We start from the raw sequence: 21849 nt of genomic DNA, 5'->3' as shown, positions 1-21849 counted from the left end.
TTAAAGGTTTAAGAATGATAGATTTAATAATGAAAGTTTCAAGAATGAAAGGTTCAATAATGAAAGGTTCAAGAATGAAAGGTTTAATAATTAAAGGCTTAATATATAATTGAAGGTTTTATAATGAAAGTTTCAAGAATGAAAGGTTCAATAATGAAAAGTTTAATAATGAAAGGCTTAATAATGAAAAGTTCAATAATGAAAGGTTCAATAATGAAAGATTCAAGTATGAAAGTTCAATAATGAAAGGTTTAATAATGACGGGTTTAATAATGAAAGGTTCAATAATGAAAGGTTCAATAATGAAAGATTCAAGTATGAAAGGTTCAATAATGAAAGGTTTAATAATGACGGGTTTAATAATGAAAGTTGCAATAAATAAAGGTTTAATAATGGAAGGTTCAATAACGAAAGGTTTAATAATGAAAGGTTCAGGACTGAGAAGTTTAATAATGCAAGGCTTTATAAAGAAAGGTTTAAGAATTAAAAGTGTAATAATGAAAGTTTCAAGAATTAAAGGTTCAATAATGAAAGGTTTAATAATGAAAGGTTTAAGAATGAAAGGTGTAATAATGAAAGTTTCAAGAATGAAAGGTTCAATAATGAAAGGTTCAAGAATGAAAGATTCGATAATGAAAGTATCAATAATGAAAGGTTCAATATTGACACGTATAATAATGAAAGGTTCAATAATGAAATGTTCAAGACTGAAAGGTTAAATAATAGAAGGGTCAATATTCAAAGTATCAATAATGAAACATTTAATAATGAAAGGCTTAATAATGAAAGGTTGAATAATGAAACTTTTAATAATGAAAGGTTCAATAATGAAAGGTTCAATAATGAAAGGTTTAATAATGGAAGGTTTAATAATGAAAGGTTCTATAATGAAAGATTCAATAATGAAACCTTGAAGAATGGTAGGTTTAATAATGAAAGGTTTAGTAATATAAGATTCAATGATCCAAGGTTTAATAATGAAAGGTTCAATTATGAAACGGTTGTGAATGGAAGGTTCAATAATGAAAGGATTAATAATGAAATGTTCAATAATGAAAGGTTTGATGAATAAAGGTTTGATAATTAAAGATTCAATAATGAAAGGTTTAATAATGAAAGGTTCAATGATGAACGGTTTAGTAATGAAAGGTTCAATGATGAAAGGTTTAATAACAAAATGTTCAATAATGACAGGTTGTATAATGAAAGGTTCAATCATGGAACGTTTACGAATGGAAGGTTTTATAATGAAAGGTTTAATAATGAAAGGTTCAATAATGAAAGGTTTAATAATGAAAGGTTCAATAATTAAAGGTTTAATAATGAAAGGTTTAATAATGGAAGGTTCAATAATGAAAGGTTTAATAATGAAAGGTTCAATAATGAAAGGTTTAATAATGAAAGGTTTAATAATGAAAGGTTCAATAATGAAAGGTTTAATAATGAAAGGTTCAATAATGAAAGGTTTAATAATGAAAGGTTCAATAATGAAAGGATTTATAATGAAAGATTCAATAATGAAAGGTTCAATAATGAAAGGTTTAATTATGAAAGGTTTAATAATGAAAGGTTCAATAATGAAAGGTTTAATAATTAAAGGTTCAATAATGAAAGGTTTAATAATGAAAGTTTCAATTATTAAAGATTTAATAATGAAAGATTTAATAATGAAAGGTTTAATAATTAAATGTTTAATTATGAAAGGTTCAATAATGAAAGGTTTAATAATGAAAGGTTCAATAATGAAAGGTTTAATAATGAAAGGTTCAATAATGAAAGGTTTAATAATTAAAGGTTTAATAATAAAAAGGTTCAATAATGAAAGGTTCAATAATGAAAGGTTTAATAATGAAAGGTTTAATAATGAAAGGTTTAATAATGAAAGGTTTAATAATGAAAGGTTCAATAATGAAAGGTTTAATAATGAAAGGTTCAATAATGAAAGGTTCAATAATTAAAGGTTTAATAATGAAAGATTTAATAATGAAAGGTTTAATAATTAAAGGTTTAATAATGAAAGGTTCAATAATGAAAGGTTTAATAATGAACGATTTCATAATGAAAGGTTCAATAATGAAAGGTTTAATAATGAAAGGTTCAATAATGAAAGGTGTAATAATGAAAGGTTGTATAATGAAAGGTTCAATAATGAAAGGTTCAATAATTAAAAGTTCATTAATGAAAGGTTCAATAATGAAAGGTTTAATAATGAACGATTTAATAATGAAAGGTTCAATAATGAAAGGTTTAATAATGAAAGGTTTAATAATGAATGTTTCAATAATGGAAGGTTTAATAATGAATGGTTTAATAATGAAGGGTTCAATAATGAAAGGTTTAATAATGAAAGATTTAATAATGAAAGGTTTAATAATGAAAGTGCTGCAGGATGGTGGATGGTTGGTCGGCAGATATGTGTAAACCGACATATTTACCGCTGCATCACCTGTAGGAAACTCCGGAGTCTTACCCAAACACGAAAGATGGCCGATCTCCCCACTGATCGTCTCCGAACCTGTCCCCCCTTCACCAACGTCGGTTTGGATGTATTTGGTCCTTGGGCCATTTCCTCGCGCCGAACAAGAGGCGCTCTATCCAACAGCAAGTGGTGTGCAGTAATATTCACATGTATGAGCACTCGGGGCATCCACATCGAAGTCATTGAATCACTGACCACTTTTAGTTTCATCAACGCACTAAGGCGCTTTTTTGCAATTCGAGGTCCTGCCAAACATATTACGTTCTGATTGCAGAACCAATTTTGTGGGTGCTTGTAGGGAGTTGGATATCGAATCAAATGGGGATAAAAATTCTGTCACCAAATATCTAACAGAGCAGGGCTGCGTCTGGTCATTTAACCCTTCTCATGCCCCATACATGGGAGGAGTTTGGGAGAGAATGATTGGCATCACAAAAAGAATATTGGATGCTATGTTTTTGCGACACAAGCAAAGACTGACCCATGAGCTACTCACCACATTCTTAGCAGACGTCACTTCAATAGTCAATCCCCGACCTCTAGTTCCTGTATCGACAGATCCTGACAAACCTTCCATACTCACACCAGCAACCCTCCTTACTCAGAAAGCAGGTTTTTCCTTTGAACACGAGAGTGACCACGGATCCAAGGACATCATCAGAAGCCAATGGAAGTTCGTTCAACATCTAGTTGAGACCTTCTGGAGCAAGTGGAGAAAAGAATACCTCTCCTCTATCCAGACACGCACTAAGTAGAGAGCAGATCAACCCAACATGGAACCAGGAAATGTAGTGCTGCTCAAGGACGACCAATCTGCTAGAAATGAGTGGCCCTTGGGACTGATTACATGCGTGTTCCCCAGTGAGGACGGTCTAGTTAGGAAAGTGGAGGTTAAAATCTCCAGAAAAGACGGCATTAAACACCTCCTCAGACCTGTTACAGAGATCGTCTTTCTTTGCGCCAAGGATTAACGTTTTTATGACGTCACTACGTCAGGGGAGTGTTCAGCCTAGTGTAACGTAGATTTATTAGCAGTTATCTCCCCTTCCCGACTCCTCTAGTTCAGGGGTTTATTTCTGACTTAACACCGGCTACACAACCGGTGTTCATGGCCAGTTTAGCTGTCTTGACAAACAACCACATGGGTTAGTTTCCATCCTTAAAACATTTAGACATTTTTGGGCATCTTTGGTAAGCAATATATTTTTTCATATTTCTAATTATAAAATCAATTAATGCAAGCATTATTTTTTGGTATTATTTAGTATTATTTACTTTATTCGAATGAACTTTGTTTATCTTCTCACCACGTGTGGAACCCTTTAGAATTTGACTGTTACAGTTTCATTGCCTTTCTTTCAATCATGCCCAAAAGATTTAGTTTCAGCAGCTATTGAACTATCTAAGGCATTTATAAATTCACACCTTCATTTTGTATTAACGTGTTCCTGAAACCATGTATTTTTTTATTCCTTTCAGTTTTACGTTTGTTGATGGACAATAAACCTGTAAAAAACACCATGTCTCAGAGTCTTGCTTGTTGACAAGAGTTTATGCTAGCTGTTTAAGGGTCGCCTACATTTCCACGAAATACACGCTTCCCAAAAACAGTACAGAAAGGTTTAATAATGAAAGGTTCAATGATGAAAGGTTTAATAATGAAAGGTTCAAGTATGAAAAGTTTAATAATGAAAGGTTCAATAATGAAAGGTTAGGAATGAAAGGTTCAATAATGAAAGGTTCAATAATGAAAGGTTTAATAATGAAAGGTTCAATAATGAAAGGTTCAGGAATGAAAGGTTTAATAATGGAAGGTTCAGGTATGATAGGTTTAATAATGAAAGGTTCAAGAATGAAAAGTTTAATAATGAAACGTTTAATAATTAAAGGTTTAATAATGAAAGGTTCAATAATGAAAGGTTCAGGAATGAAAGGTTCAATAATGAAAGGTTTAATAATGAAAGGTTCATTAATAAAAGGTTTAATAATGAAAGGTTCAATAATGAAAGGTGTAATAATGAAAGGTTTAATAATGAAACGTTTAATAATGAAAGGTTCAATAATGAAAGGTTCAGGAATGAAAGGTTTAATAATGAAAGGTTTAATAATGAAAGGTTCAGGAATGAATGGTTCAATAATGAAAGGTTTAATAATGAAAGGTTCAACAATGAAAGGTTCAGGAATGAAAGGTTTAATAATGAAAGGTTTAATAATGAAAGGTTCAGGAATGAAAGGTTTAATAATGAAAGGTTCCGGAATGAAAGGTTTAATAATGAAAGGTTCAATAATGAAACGTTTAATAATGAAAGGTTTAATAATGAAAGGTTTAATAATGAAAGGTTTAATAATGAAAGGTTCAATAATGAAAGGTTTAATAATGAAAGGTTCAATAATGAAAGGTTCAATAATGAAAGGTTCAATAATGAAAGGTTTAATAATGAAAGGTTTAAGAATGAAAGGTTTAATAATGAAAAGTTCAATAATGAAAGGTTCAATAATGAAAGGTTTAATAATGAAAAGTTCAATAATGAAAGGTTTAATAATGAAAGGTTAAGAGATGAAAGGTTTAATAATGAAAGGTTCAGGAATGAAAGGTTTAATAATGAAAGGTTCAATAATGAAAGGTTCAGGAATGAAAGGTTTAATAATGAAAGGTTCAATAATGAAAGGTTCAGGAATGAAAGGTTTAATAATGAAAGGTTTAATAATGAAAGGTTCAATAATGAAAGGTTTAATAATGGAAGTCTCAATAATGAAAGGTTTAATAATTATATGTTTAATAATGAAAGGTTTAATAATGAAAGGTTCAGGAATGAAAGGTTCAATAATGAAAGTTTCAATGATTAAACGTTTACAAATAGAAGATTTGAGGAGTGAAGGATTTTGTGAGAATAGCACAAGGCTTAAAATACTGATCTTTTTTATGATAAAATTGATAACATAAATGCGGGTTTAAGGTCCATGTGGCTATTTCTGAAAAGAACGGTCAATAAGTGAATACATGTGTTTGTGTGTGTAGGGGGGGGCTAGCAGGGTTGTTTTCATTATAAAACTCTTTTTCACTCAAGTAGTTAGGAGCTATGTATCGCACGTTGACTGTAGTTTCTGCACCAGAAGGTAGTCACACATGAGCATAGTAAGGGTTGATGTACAAAACAGTAGTTGGAGTAACAGGAGGATCGGGCTTACTAGTTATAGTGTGATATTTCCCATATATTCGGCCTCGTTTTGCTCAAGAAGCAATTGAAGTCCCAGAGAAGGATTTACAGCTACATTTAAATATTCTGTCACAAGGAGTCGCATTAGTAGCCGTGCAGAGTAACGATCTAATTGAGTGGAGGGCATCAGGTAATATATCTTCCCGACAGAGCAGCTTTATGTTGCTAGAGTGTAAGGTTACTTGAATGGCTTTCCATAAAGTGCTGTTCAGTTTCTCAACCTGTCCATTATATTGAGGGTGGTATCTACTTGTATGTCTCTTATTTCTCGTGCAAGGAAGTCAGCAGCCCAGTCAGTATGTATCATATCAGGTATTCCAAAACTGAAAATAGCTGGTTTAGACTTGATTGTCTTGCTTGTTATGTCCTTACAGGGAAAAGCAAAGGGAAAGTGAGAATACTCATCAATTATAGTAAGGAGATATTTGTTACCATGTAACAAAGGGGCCTTTAATGGGCCTTTAAAATCGATGTTCAATCGCTAGAAAGGTAGTATGGCCTTTATGAGTGTTCCCTTTTTAACTAATGACAAACTTGGGCTTCAGATACTGGCAGAAAGAGCAGGAGTTGGTTATGCTTTTTTATCTGGTCTAAAGAGAATGGGATATTCCTTGTTCTGATAAAGTGGCAGAGCCATGAACCACCAGAATGGCATAATCGAATATGCAAATCACGCAAAGTGTGAGTGAGAGCTGGGATGTGAGAGAATGTGTCAGCATGTGTTCTTGGATGGTAGACAATACTGAATTTAAACTGTGACAGTTCAACGCACCATCGACATATTTTGTCATTTTTAATTTTTGATTTTCTACTATTGTTGAACATAAAACTAATGCTTTTTTGATCCGTAATGACTTTGAAATGTCTGTCAAGTAAGAAGTGGTGCCACTTTCAAAGAGCTTCAATGATCGCAGCAGTTTCCTTTTCGACATCATGATGTTTGATTTCATTCAGATTCAGCGTCCATAGAATTAGTTGGCAATAGGCAGAAGCATTAAGCTCAAAGTATTAATGTTGGCATCTCCCAAAGACTTATACTGGGACCAATTCTCTTCCTTATTTTCATCAATGATCTCCCAAACCACATTCTAAGTTCATTCGGTGACATATACACAGATAACGCTACAATCTATGGCAACATTTCAAAGCTCAGCAATGACCAAGATCTCTCTGAGCCTCTCTCCTCCAACCTTGAGCAGGTGGTACAATGGAACAAAAGTTGACTGGTTCATTTTAATACATCAAAAAACCAAGCTTCTATCTTTTCACCACCATTCCCACTTGGCCCCAATTGACATGAATGTCTTTCATATCAAAAAAGCGCCCTGCTTCGACAAACTTCTTAGACTCCTGACCGGAAACAGAAGACTTACATCAGATCAATTACCAAGGTCACTGTAAAAATGGTTGCTTTATTCTGGAGTAGTCTACAGAAGGTGTCTCACTCCCAACACAATCCTCTATTTGTATAAGAACCAAATATGTCCTACAATGAAGTACTGTTGCCGCATCTAAGGAGGAGTGATTTAGAGCATCCTATCCTGCCTTAGCGTAATTTAAAACTGGCCTCAAAATCTAGTAGGTGATATTTTTTCCTCCCTCCAACCCACAGAAGAGATGCTGCAAAATTGGCTCTGTTCTATTCTTATTTTCATAGCAAGTGCTTTTCTGAGCTTCAATCTATATTTATTTCTCTGCCAAACATTCACAAATTGTACTCGTCTACTACAACCATTATCAACAATTTCCTCCACTCTCTATCTGTGTCTAAATCTAAGCACAAATTCCATGAACAAAGTTTATTTCCTAGAACTGCCTGTTTGTGGAACTTTGTTCGGCCAAAGTGCTTTTCAGTTGATTCCAATATGATCGTCTTCAAGTCTAATGTAAATAAGTTCTTGAGCCTTCCCATTAAATAGTCGATTTCTACCCAATTTCCACCACTAACAATCACTACGTTGTTGTCTCTGTAACCACCGTGCACCCTTATCCTCTAATTGCCTTTTGGCATTGATTGACCTTGTAAAAAAAAAGTTAAATGTTTGCGTTTGTTGAATGTTTGCAGTGTGAAAGTGTAAAAAGTATACACATCTGTTTTCAATGTGAATGTGACAGAATAATAGGCAGTGTAGTTGCTAAATCATTGTGATTTGTCAGGGTGTCACTATATGAAACTTGTGAGCGAGTTGAGTAGTTGTTTGTTCACTCCCCTTTGACGTTAAAGGGAGGTGAGTGCTGGGTGTCTTATCTTTGGCTAAGTGAACTTTTCTGGCATTTTAATTGTTGAGTTTACCGTTTTTATCATTAGAATTTCACATCATCACGCTAAATGATTTGTTTTAAATGAATGGAAATCATTTACATTGAAAAATGCTAATTCAAGATGTTTGTGTAAAATAAGTCATTTTGTTGTTTCAAGAAATGACGGGCGTAACACAAAGCTCTCGATTTGACACTCTCGATTTACACTCGATACAGAAATGAAAAGGAAAGAATAAGTTAAACGAACAAAAAATAAAGCTAGTAACAAGAAAGCAAGCTAGAATACATACTAGTAACTTTTATATTCATTTGCATTGCATCTTTATCTCCTCAAAAATTAAAACTAACAAGTTTAAGCTACCAGCCTCATTTTAAGAACCGGAAGGGGACAAAGTAATGACTAATAACAAACGCTCAGTATGGTCCCAGGGCTAAAAAAAAAAACGGCAGAAGAGGAAAAAAAATGGAAATGTACCCCTACAATATCAACCTCAGTGGAACTCTTGGTAACCACCCCAACCTCAGTTTAACTCTTGATACTACCTGCTCTAGCCCCAAGCTTGGATGAACTCTCATCCACCAACCCTGCCTCAACCCCAGCTCACTCTCACTTACTAGCCCCACCCCACCTGAACTCAGAATCCCAACCCCAAACTCACTATATCCCATTCGAACTTACCTTGCTCGCAGTTTGCTTAGAGAGATTTGAGAGAAGAATTGGAGAGCACCAATTCATGTCCTCCGATCCCAAACAACAGTGAGGAGCCGAAACTTCCTTCCAAATAGAATAATCTACAAAACAAATCCTCTGTACACCACCACTGACCCTTGTTGCAGGCCAGGATATAAATACCCTAACTAGCTACAAAAGAAAATAATGAAACGAATGGAATGAAGGAAACAAAAACTCAATTGCTGGATAGAATAAACATGTCGTTTATTTACTGTTGAAAGAATGAATGTTTTAGATATAACATGTGTTCATGTCCACGTGGGTGTAACCATCGTTTGTTGTGGGACTGGTAGAAGGAAAAAGGAAATGTGTGTTCATCTCACGTTCGGGTCACTATCGTTTGTTCGCGCATGGAAGAGAAGTGAGTAATGTAGTGTAAAATGGGAATGATAGTCCAGCGTGTAAACAAAGAAAAGGATAGAGGGTTGCAATCAGTTAAACTGCGCGCCATGTTAGCAGTCAGCTACGCGAAGGTATTCTCAGGGACAAGTTGTATATATAGAGAGAGAAAGAGTGAGAATGTCAATCCAGTCATCATGGAGAGAGAAAGCGTATAAAGTGTACATACGGCTTTTGTCCCACATAGTAGGCTTTTGTCCCACATAGTAGCAAGTGGCCTGAGGCATGCACGTGCGCGCACCTGCCGAAAAGGCATGCTGTCGGTCCGTAGACCGCCCAGCTCGGAAGCTGGTCCGAAAAGAAAGAAGCTGCTTATTGCTCTTGCTTTTATAGGTGTTTCCAGTGGTCTTTTGCGCATGTGTGGAAGGGGAAGTGACGTTGCCTATGTGTGCGTATGTGTGCCCATATGTGAGTACATGTGTGTACATTAGCGTGTGTGTGTATACACGTGAACGTGAGTGTATATACGCGAACGTGAATATATGTACGTGTGTGGACGTGTGTGCATATGTTTGTGTGCGTGTATGTATATGACAAGTAATATAGCTTGAGATGTGAACGCGTGTTTTTGTGTGAGACTAGAAAAGGGTTGCGCACCCTACAGGGTGGCAGAGGAAAACACTAAAACTGCTGCAGATACTGACCACCATAAACGATCACCCCTATGATGATCCCCAAAAAGTTCCTGGATGCCGCAAAGCTGATGACGTTCTTTAGTGTGGCAGGACAAAGACTGGAAAACGGTTAAGTCAGTCGATGTTGATAAAAATCGCCCCTTTGTAAAAACATTTGTATCAAACGCAGAGGGTAGGATCCACATTTAGTTTTATGCTTTTTTTATTATGTTGTCACACTGACATTCTCTCTGGATGTCAGGTATATGACTGTAGTAAAAAAAAAAAAAAAAAAAAAATCGTGCAAACGTTTTACCACTGGCAACGCCCGCTTCAGAGAGTGAAAGAAGAAAGAAGAAGAAGAGAATGGCCACTGCGTCTATTTATAGACTAGAGATCATGGGAAGAGTATGCAAATAACTTTGGACGGTTTTGTCCTATAAAAAGCCTGTATTTGGGAGAGAGGGTGTATTTTTTGTTTGGCAGAAGCAATTGCTGTCAGAAGTGCATTGGACTGCAGGATTGAAGAGTGAAGATTGAGTTGTGGGGTCATTGTATTTAACCACAATGACTCAACCGAACTGCTGACAGTCAGCCTGGAATAGACTTGCAGCATCCTCAATCCTGAGGACTTTAGCCCGGTGACTGAATAGTTCACCAAATTCAACTTGGTTAGTCTTAACACAAGGAGCATGAGATCGCGAAGCAATACTATTCATGTGCTGAGTGATTTCCTGGTCTGCAACGTGGCTGCGCTACAAGAAACTCACTACAATTTGATTGACGACAGTCGAATGCTGTTTAAACTTTGCAATGTTTTTTGTAGTGCTAAAACGTTGTACATGCAGATGCAGAGGGAAGGTTGGTTTTGAATGACGTTGCCGTTAGCAAGAACAAATTCTGTATTGTCGCAGCTTATGTACCCAACTCATCTAGTGAGTGTTTCGTTTTTATTCCGTTGGAGGTGTTCATTTTGGGTTCACAGCAGTTAGTTTTTATGAGTAACTGGAAAGCCATCGTTTATCCCAAGATAAAGTTAATGGGACGAGAAGGAAGACAGTGTGAGAGCAGTCAGTTTAACTTTATGGTCTCATGCAATCTTACTGACAAATCAAACAATATTTAGAAAACAAAATATATAGATTAGTGTTGAGACGATTGATCGGAATCGGAATTGGGAATCAGAAAAATCGGAACTTTTTGGGATATCGGAAGCGGTATTGGATTCAGAAAAATTATAGCCTAATTCCAAACCGATCCTTTTAATTTCTATTTTTTTTTTTTTGACAATAAAAAATGAAACAAGCACAACTTGTTTTTTTTTTTTTTTTTTTTTTTTTTTGTTAGAAGTTGTTCATTTACAAAATAAGACTGAGGAGCGCCATCGAATGGGTTATAAATTTCATTTACAGATTTAACATTGATTCACAGGGTTGAATTTATTTTATCTATTAGTTATTTATTGAGAGATAACTTGCCTATTTCCTTTGTCATCTTTTCACATCTATTCGTTAAATGTCCATATGCCCCCATTCGAGGGAGTTTACTTGATTATTAAAAGGTTTTAAATGCTATGGACGGGATTTTTTAATTTCGTTGGCGCCAGCTTTTTCTGAAATAATTAAAGTTTTATGGCACTTCTCTCTGGAAGTAAGTGAAAAATATAAATGAAAATCTCCCATACGTTTATTAAACTCTTGGATAAGATAACTAAAGAAAAACTTTCTGAAGATTTTCTTAATTAAAAAGGAAATTATATCAACATTTAAATTTATACACGTACCCCAAAAAGAAGAATAGAATTGGGACATTTATTACTGTAATTATCAGAAAAAGAAAAGAAATGATAAACGAATATGCAACAAAGGCAAGACTCTTCAACATACCTGATAAAAATTTATTTGTGTTTAACTTCTTTTAAAGTGTGTTTTTAGCTCAAAACAAACTTGTTAACAATCGATTGAAAACGCTGTTATTTTGTTTAATTTTCGATTTTTGATCGATTAAGCAGGAATGGGCCAGAAATGAGTATCATTTTAAGTTAATTTTATGTGCAAAACAGTTTTCCCATGTGAAATTAAATTTTTTTTTCTTTTTGCCACATAATCATTTAAAAATGTAGAATCCCATTTTTGGGAAGTGATTTAGCTCAAGGGATTATTATGTTTGCTGCTGCTATTATTATTATTATTATTATTATTTTGTAATTTGTTTGGGTTTTTTTACACAAATCAATCTAATAATCGACCAAATGTGTATAATTGAGATAAAAATATGAAACTCTTTTCAAAGAGGGAAGATACAGAATAGTTTACAGAAATCCCTCCTAATGTTAAAAATTGTAGTCGCACGCACACACTCGCGCGCAAATAATGAGCCATTATTCATTGCAATTTTTCCCGGCGCATTTGAAAAAAAAAGCATAATCTCTCAGTAACGCCACAAATTCAAATACGCCCTCAAAATATTTCAAATACGCCCTCAAAAATTTTCAAATACGCCCTCAAAAAATTCAAAATACGCCCTCAAATTCAAAAAATTCAAATACGCCCTCAAAAAATTCAAATACGCCCTCAAAAATTTTCTCAAAATAACAAAAGTAAAGATAACATTTTTAGCGGACGTAGTTGGAAGCGTCATCACGTGACACAACCAGCCAATGAGAAAATTAAGAATATAATCTTTTTAACGAATTTCCAAAACGCCAAAATATCAGCAGAATCTAATGCTGTCTGGAGCCCAAATGAGTCAGTCGACCTTTTGAGCATGGCATAAACATCAATGTTGATCTGTCCGCGTTGGACGTTAAACACGCGTACGCCCAAGAATTAATTCCTCCACATAGAGATGGACTTGTTACCCTGATGAACTCTTTTTACCCTTGTATATCTCTCCGCTAAGTAAGCGAGAAAAAGAACGGTTTTCTTCTTTACATAAAAAACATTTAATTACCTCAATCACCGTTCACAAAAAAAAAAAAAAAAAAAAAAAAACGATGAAACGTCCGATAATATTTGATTTTCTTAAATAAAAAAAAAAACTACTTGATCGATTTACGTGATTTTTGGAATATTACATCTTCATGCAGTGACGAGTCCGTACATTATAAAGATTTTTTTCAGATTTTCATTATATAAAAGATTTGTTGTGGCCCATTTATAGACTTGCACCGTCCGTCTTACCGACCCCTCGCCGACGTGAAAACCAGAGATTGTCAGTTTAAAGGTGTCCAAATCACTTTCGGGATCAAATCACGTTGAACGCGACTGGCGTGTGTATACGCACATGTTCCCTCTGTGTGGATGCATGAAAATGATATTATTGCTGTTTTTGCTTTTAAAGTCACGTGGTGGCCGGAAATAGTTCCGAATGTGATGCTCTCGTTTTGCGTGATTTGATCCCGAAAGTGATTTGGACACCTTTAAACTGACAATCTCTGGTTTTCACGTCGGCGAGGAGTCGGTAAGACGGACGGACAAATCATCTTCACAACACTGAGTTTTTTTGTTTTTTTTTACTTCATATCGATGTTTGAAATAAGTCAAGCTCAACTGGTTACGGCATATCAACCCTTTTACAACAATATGTTACGGCATATCAACCCTTTCTGACATCAATTCTTTTCTACAGTTTGCATTTTGGAGATGGAAGTGTTTTTTCGAGATAAGTGACTTCTATATTAATCCTACTTTTTATCTTTAGATTCAAATATTAATAACCACATTTTATTTCAGTATTTAATTTATGTATTTCTGTTTTATTAAATGCTAGCGTTTTTCTCGTCCATAAATGTTTCCCACCCCTCAATCCTGCTTTCATTTTATCTCGCAATTACGTATAACGTCACCAGTTGACTTTCGGAAGAACCTCCCCCCCCCTCCGCTTTTCTTTTATATCGCAAGTTTCTTAAAACATAACTAGCTAAAGTCCAGAATAAGATCACGCTTTTCTTTTAACGGTTAATTAAAAAAAAAAGAAAAAAAAAGTCTTTTGAACGCTGATGTTATTAAAACTAAAATTCTTTCCTACAGTTTGCATTTTGGAGATGGAAGTGTTTTTTCGAGATAAGTGACTTCTATATTAATCCTACTTTGTTTCTTTAGATTCAAATATTAATAACTACATTTTATTTCAGTATTTAATTTATGTATTTCTGTTTTATTAAATGCTAACGTTTTTCTCGTCCATAAATGTTTATTTATCTACCAAGTTGATTGCAAAAATAGATTAGGTAATTGTATTCATTTTTACTTCGTGAGAGGGGAATCTATTACCATACTTTTCCTAAAACACGTCTGTTGGACTTTTATTAAGTAGAATACTTAATTTTTTTTTAATGGAGAGTAGAAAACGCATTGTGGATGCGTTATTGGCAGCTCCCGTTACTCTCGCTTCTCCTTATTTGTCCCTCAGTCCTCATTTTTTAATGAGTCATTTTTCTGACAAAGGGAGAAGAAAAAGCTGTTTTCTAGGTTGGCAGTATTTTGCGCGAACAGTTGGCAGAGATGGTGAAAAATTTCTGTTTCTGTGTCTATCATTGTAGCCATGTCACTAGTAAGGGTGCTGGAGGTAAACGTTTTATCTGGGCTGATGTTATCCGCCTGATAGTCAGGGACCCGAACCTTGGATTAACCACTAAGGAGGCTGTCCTATCAGCAGGTGCAAAGTACTGGGGCTGCTGTATTGCCATTTGGTGAATGGATTCTGGACCATGCAGTAGCTTCTGGTGGGGCCTCTCGATGCCATATTAGTGGGTAATTGTTACGGCTTTACCTTCTACAAAACAAAAAAAAAATTCTTCGTTTCCCCTCTCTGTCCTGCTCTAAGCAAATCTGACGACCTAGTCCACAAATTCCCAAAATTCCATCATGACAAGTTTCAAGAAAAGATACACGATTAAACCTGGTCCTCCAACTTCCAACATAGACCCCCCCCCACTACCATGTCTCCTTCTCCAACATCAGGGGTCTACGTTCTAACCTTCCAGAGGTCGAAACCCAATCACAGGAGACTAAACCAGACCTTTTATTTTTAAGTGAAACTGGCATTGGACAAGCTATTTCGCTAGAAGAGTTCGGAATTAAAGGATACTCTAACTTAACTTCTAAATCTGACCCCCCAAATCGCCATGGGCATGGAATATGTGCCTATATTAAAGATGGCTTTCCATGTGGTAGTGACATCTCCAGGGAAGATCCTAACTTACCCTATATATGCTTTCGGGTTGCATTAGCTCACACTACTGCATTTATATTTACTCTCTATCGCCCTCATCTTTAAAAGCATATCTGAGAAAATTGACCAAGTCCTATCTGCTTATCCTTCAGCTAACATTCACGTATGTGAAGACTTCAATGTTCACAACGTGGAATGATTGACCCACTCAAACAAGACCAATGATGAGGGGAGGTTCTGTCATGATTTCTCCATTGCCTATGACCTCACTCAGATTGTTCACAAACCCATCCGTGTGCCAACGATGACGGCCAGTATGCGAGTCTACTAGACTTTTTTCCCACAACTTGCCCTGAACTATGTCCAGTTTCTGTTCTGTCTCCTCTTGGATCTTCCGACCACTCTGTTGTATCAATTAAGATAAAAATTAAATGTAATAAGTCCCCAGACGTACCTCTCCATCGTACAGTATATCGATACACTAAGGCTGACTGGGATAGCTTCCGTACATTTATATCGGATCTACCTCTGCGTTCCATGTTTAAAAAGGATGTGTCTTCTAAAGTATCAGACCTGATAGAATGGTTAATTGTAGGTATAGACAGTTTCATACTCTCGAAAAAATTCCAGCAAAAACCTAACAGCCAGTCATGGTTCTCTCCGGAATGTGCTGCTGCCATTGAGCACAGAAATCACTTTTTCCACTGCTTCCAACGTAATAGATGTATGGAAACTAAAGTCGCTTTCAGGACTGCCAGCAACCATTGTAAGAAAGTAATAAAGAACGCAAGAGAGTTGTATGCTCAATCCGTTAAGTCCAAAGTAGCTGAGCAGCGGCTTGGTTCCTACCAGTTTTGGCAAATAGCAAACAGAATCCTGAACAGAAGCATATGCTCTATCCCAACTATCATCAATGGACCTGAGGTAATCTCGTCAGTATGAGACAAAGCCAAACTCTTTGCCAAGAACTTTGCAGCTAATTCTACCCTTTGCGACCAAGGCCGCCAACCCCCAATATTTCCTCCTGTATCAGAAAACACGCTATATGATATACGTATATCTGTACGTGATGTTGCCAAGCTAATCAAAAACCTTGATTCCAGTAAAGCAACTGGCCCTGACGGTATTCCAATTATAGTACTCAAAAAACTTCAAACTGAACTAGTGATTATACTTACAAAACTGTTTAAACGTTGTCTTAAGGAGAATAGTTTCCCATCTCCCTGGAAAATTTCATCAGTATGCCCTGTATTTAAGAATTTAGGTGATCGCTCATCCCCCTCTCAGTACAGGCCAATAAGTCTCCTGTGCGTCATGAGTAAGTTGCTGGAATCTGTGTTAAATACAGAAGTAATCAACCATCTCAACAAAAATAACCTTCTTAGTGACACTCAATATGGTTTCTGTTTTGCTAGATCTACAGCAGATGTGCTTACAGTTATATCTCATAGGATAAGCAAATCTCTCGATGGAGGCAACCTTTCTAGGGCAATTGCTCTTGACATATCTAAGGCCTTTGATAGGGTATGGCATAAAGGTTTACTTCACAAAATCTCCAGCTATGGTATAGCTGGAAATGTCTTCTCAATTATTAAATCATTTCCTTCTGACAGGTTCATAAGAGTAGTAGTTGAGGGGCTAAAATCAAAAGATCACAATATTAATGCTGGAGTCCCTCAGGGGTCCATCCTGGGCCCAACTCTATTCCTGATCTACATTAATGATCTTCCAAATCACATCCTTACATCATTTGTAGACATTTATGCTGATGACATTACCATTTATGGTAGCACATCTGAGACAGTAAACGTCCAAGTTCTCTCTGATTCTCTCTTCTCTGATCTTGATCACGTTGTACAATGGGGAAAGTAGTTATTGGTTACTTTTATTGCATCTAAAACCAAGCTTCTCTCTTTACATCATCAACACTCTGATCCACATCTGGCATCAATTGAAATGAATGGCTCTCGTCTTCAGGAGGCCTTAAGTTTTGACAAGCTTCTGGGCTTTGTTGTGAACCAGGATATAAATATCTTAACTCGCTACCAAAGAAAATAATTAAACGAATGGAATGAAGGAAACAAAAACTCAATTGCTGGATAAAATAAACATGTCGAAATAAATGTATATTCTTGTATTGGAGTAGGAGAAATGTGTAATTGTGCGTCTATGAATGCATGTTTAAGTCTGTCTATTGCAATAGTGTCTTTTTTTTATCTCTTTTTAAAATGGTAAAGTACTTTTCACTTCTGTCGAGAACTAGATAAGGTCCGGAATAATTGGGATGGAGTGGTTTTTGACTGCGTCGTTCCTGATAAAAACATATTTACAGATTTACAGGTATGAATATCGCTTGGAATGAAAATGTTCGTGTCTGGCTTTTTGGTTGGAGTGAATTTTAATTGTGACATTTTATGTTTTAAATCCGTCACAAAAGTTGTCGTTGGGGAAATGTTTGCATTGTTTTCGCAGAATTATCCTGGTAAAATCAGTGCTGATCCGAAAACTAATTCTGCAGGTGTGCTCTGCAAATCTTCCTTCACAGTGTTGCGAATTGCTAGGAGAATGAGTGGCAAATTGTCTGACCGGTCTGATTTGTTTTCGTTCATAGCGAAATATGCTTTTGTCTAGGAAATCGTTCCACCATACCGTTTGCGCAAGGATGGTAGGCAATAGTCTTAATGTGCTTTGTTCCCAACAAATGGCTGAATTCAGCGAAAAGAGTTGATTGAAACTGTGAGCCCCTCTCCGTTGTGATTACGGAGGGCACTCTGAAAATCGCTATCCAATCCTGTAAAATCGCTCTGGCTATTGTTGCGGCTGATATGTCTTTCACTGGTATTGCTGTCAGCAATCTATCGACTATAGTAAGAATGTGTGTATGTCCTTTTGAAGTAAGCAAAGGTCCAACTAAGTCGATATGAACATGAGTAAACCTAGCATCTGGTATACTGAAAGTTCCTGAAGGTGATTTTGTGTACCTGTGAACTTTGTTTTTTTGGGGGGGCAAGGAATGCAAGTTTTGGTCCAACTACGGATGTCCGTATTCATATTTGGCCAAACAAAACATTCTGCTATTAATTTCACGGTGGCACGTTTTCCTGGGTGGGACAAATTGTGGAAGTGCTGGAAAACTTGTTGTCTGAGGCTGGGTGAAATATAAGGGCGAGGGTGTTTTTGTGAAGCATCGCAATAGAAATTTGTTGTTCCAAATGGTATCGGCATTTCTTTCAGCTTCAGTGAAATCTTGTCCATTATAGCTGGGAGCGTGGTATCGGTTAATTGCTCTTGTGCTATTAATTCCATACTTAGTGGAGTGGAATTTAAAGAAGCAATTGTTGCGTGAGATAAAGCGTCAGCTACAACGTTTTCTTGTCCTTTTACGTACCATATATCCGTAGAATATTGGGCTATAAAGTCAAGATGTCGAATTTCTCGTGGACCATATTTGTCGACATGTGTGTGTAGAGCAAATGTTAGAGGTTTATGATCCGTATAAATGGAAAATATTCTGCCTTCGAGGAGATATTTAAAGTGCTTAATTGCAAGGTAAATTGTAAGTAACTCTCTCAAGAAAGTGCTATATTTAGTCTGCGCTTTGTTTAACTTGGCAGAGAAGAATAAAATACGGGTCATTTTATTCTAAAAAATTTGGTGAATGACAGCTCCTACTGCTATTTCCGATGCGTCCGTTGTAAGCGTAAGTTCCGTTGTATCGCTATCGTGGATATAAGTGAGTTTGGTGAAGTTTGCCAAAGCAGTTTTCGATTGTTCAAAGGCCTGTAGTGCAGGTCCTTCCAAAACTAACTGTTGGTTTTTGGTTGTTTTTTTTAACAAATCTGTTAGAGGTGCGAGTAACGTGGAACAGTTAGGCAAAAAGCGTCGGTAATAGTTAATTATGCCTACAAAATGGCGTACTTGTCTGACAGATGTCAGTAGAGGGAAATTTGAAATCGCACTTACTTTTTCAGGCAAAGGGGAGATTCGATCCTTGTCAATTAAATGACCGAGAAATTGAACTTCCTGGTGGCCAAAAACACATTTATCGGTGTTTAGTTTCAGACCGAAATGTGACAGTCTTTGAAAGTTTGTTCCAGGTGTAGCCAGTGTTCTTCGAAGTTTCTGCTGGCGATTAAAACGTCGTCCACAAATGCGATTATGAACGGCAGACCTCTGAAAACTTTGTCAATCAAACGCTGGAAAGTTTGACAGGCGTTTTTCAGCCCGAAAGGCATCCTTAAGAACTCGTAAAGGCCAAATGGTCTGGTCAATGCGGTTTTATGAATGTCTTCTTCTGCGACTGGAATTTGAAAATATGCCTTAACGAGATCCAGTTTGGAGAAAATTGTGGTGCCTTGGAGTCCATTGGCGAAGTGATTGGCGAAGGGGAATAGGATATCTATCTGGAACTGTTTTCGGGTTTAAGCGTCTAAAATCTCCGCACGGGCGCCATATGGTGTTGTCAGCTTTCTGCACCATGTGGAGTGGTGATGACCAGCACTTTTCGAGGGCCGTATTATTCCCATGTGGAGTAGGTTTTGAAACTCGGATTTTGCCAATTTGTATTTATCCGGTTTCAAGCGTCTGGGGGTTGAATAGACGGGTGGTCCTGTGGTCTTAATATAGTGCTTAGTGCTATGCTTAATGGGGTCTGTGTTTTTAAATGGCTGAGAAAGTTGAGGAAATTTTTTGGAGTAACCGGCGGACGTGTAAATCTTCGGGTAGGGCAGCGCTGATTCTGGTGGTTAAAAATTTCGAGGTAGTTCCTCTCACCGAAATCTTTGTTTCGTTGTCTGTCAATGTGTGATGAGTCATGTCGACAGATAGGTTGAAATGGGCTAAAAAGTCTGCTCCCAAAATTGGAGTGGTCACGCTGGCTATGGTGAAATTCCAGAAAAAATTCCTTTGCATTCCTAGGTTTAAATGTAAAGTTTTCTCGACAAAAGTGGGTATTTTGTACCGTTGGCGGCTTGTAGACTGAAAAATTGAGGCCCTGTTGGGTGGCCATGCAGTGTCGGTATGACGCTGATTTCTGCTCCGGTGTCTATTAAAAAGTTATATCCATGAATTTTGTCACAGATATAAAACAGACGACCTTTTTTTGTGCTCCAGCTACAGTTGTTGTCGTTACTGGCTGGAAGGTTCGTTTCCCTATGCTGGTTTTTTGAACGTGCGGGGTGTAGTGCATTTTTCGCATCGACGCCGAATCTCCTGTGGTAGAAACAAACATCTTGTCTATCTCGTGACATGGACCGATTTTTGCTTAAACTTCTTTGCCTGTAACTTTGTCGCATGTCGTTGTGGTTTCTGGGATAATGTTGACGTGTTTGAAGTGCGTCGGCTAGCTGCTTTGAAAGCTTTTCAACTGCCGACTTTAATTCTACTAATTCCTCGTCTCGGTTTTGGTCAGGTTGCCGAATGTTTAATGCCATGGTTTCGTTGTAGGAGTCCGTCTATTGAAGTTCCATTTTGTTTTTTGTTGAAATTTTTATATTTCAATTTCTTGTATGTGGTTTGAAAATGTTCCTCCTCGTGGTCGACAAGTTTTGTTTTTTTTTAGAGAAAAATTATTTTTCGTGCATGCCGTGGATTTGTGTAGAAGAGTTTAGTTTACACCGCGTGTTTCATTCAAAAACATTCATTTCATTTTAAAATAACGGGGTAACCATCGTTTGTTGCAGACCAGGATATAAATATCCTAACTCGCTACAAAAGAAAATAATGAAATGAATGGAATGAAGGAAACAAAAACTCAATTTCTGGATAAAATAAAGATGTCGTTTATTTTCTATCAAAAATAAAGGGTTTAGGTAAGACACCTGTTCATTCAGTCGTTGACGACTATGCGCGTAGAAAAGAAAGGAATAAAGTAGAGAACGAGAAATGGTAGTCCCGTATGTGGAAAGAGAAAGGGAGTGTTGGCCTCAGCAAAACCATGCGTTCATGATAGCAGTCGTCCACATGGAAAAGTCTTCAAGCCAAGAGCTTGTGGACGCCGTACTTGCCTGGTTGACGAACCCAGGCAAAAAAAGGAAGAAAAGAGGAAGTTGAATGGCGTTGTTGATTTTTATATCGGGGTGAGTGTTCTGACTGCGCATGTCTAGAATTCCTTTCAGGGGAAGTGACGTTTCCCATGTGTGCGTACGTTAGGGTGTGTGTGTGTGTGTATGCACAAGAATGTGTGTATATACGTGAATGTGAATATATGTACGTGTCTGTGCGTATGTGCGTGCGTACATGTGGGTGCGTGTATGAGGATGTGTATATGCGTGTGTGTGTGTGTGTGTGCGTATGTGCATGCGTACATGTGGGTGTGTATATGTGAGGGAAAACATGTTCGAACAGCTTGACTGTTACTTCTGATCTTAAATGGAACACGTACATCAAATCTGTTGCCAAGGCCGGTGGAAAAATTGTGGGATATTTCTATCGATCTAGTAGATATCTCACTGCTGATGCAATTCTCTATCTATATAAGAGCCAGGTAGTCATATCTGGGCAGGAGCTGCTAGAAAGGACTTGTCCTGCCTTGATAGAGTTCAAAATAGACTTCGTAGCCTCGTAGGAGTTGTCCTTTTCTCTTTGCTGCAACCTCTATCTCACAGAAGAGATGTTGTGAGTTTGTCTCTGCTGTATCATTATTTTCATGGAAAGTGTTCGACTGAGCTTCAGTCTATGGTCCCCCCTCGCCAAACTTTCACAAGAAACACTCGTCTAGCTGAAAACACTATCAATAATTCCCCCCACTCTTTATCTGTGCATAAACCTAAACGTAGATTCCATGAACAAGGCTTCTTTCTTAAAACTGCACGCATGTGGAATTATCTTGCGTTTTTCTGCTTTCCGGCTGACTGCAATATGGTTGTCTTCAAGTTTAACGTAAACAAGTTCTTGATGAGCCATTCCATATAAGTTAACAAATTTACGAATTGATTACTATATTGTCCAATTTCTACTGTACACTCTTTA

Source organism: Euprymna scolopes, chromosome 22 (genome assembly GCF_053919585.1).
Source record: "Euprymna scolopes isolate OS-2025 chromosome 22, ASM5391958v1, whole genome shotgun sequence".
NCBI classification, from domain to species: domain Eukaryota; kingdom Metazoa; phylum Mollusca; class Cephalopoda; order Sepiida; family Sepiolidae; genus Euprymna; species Euprymna scolopes.
Note: the sequence above shows the minus strand (reverse complement) of the source record.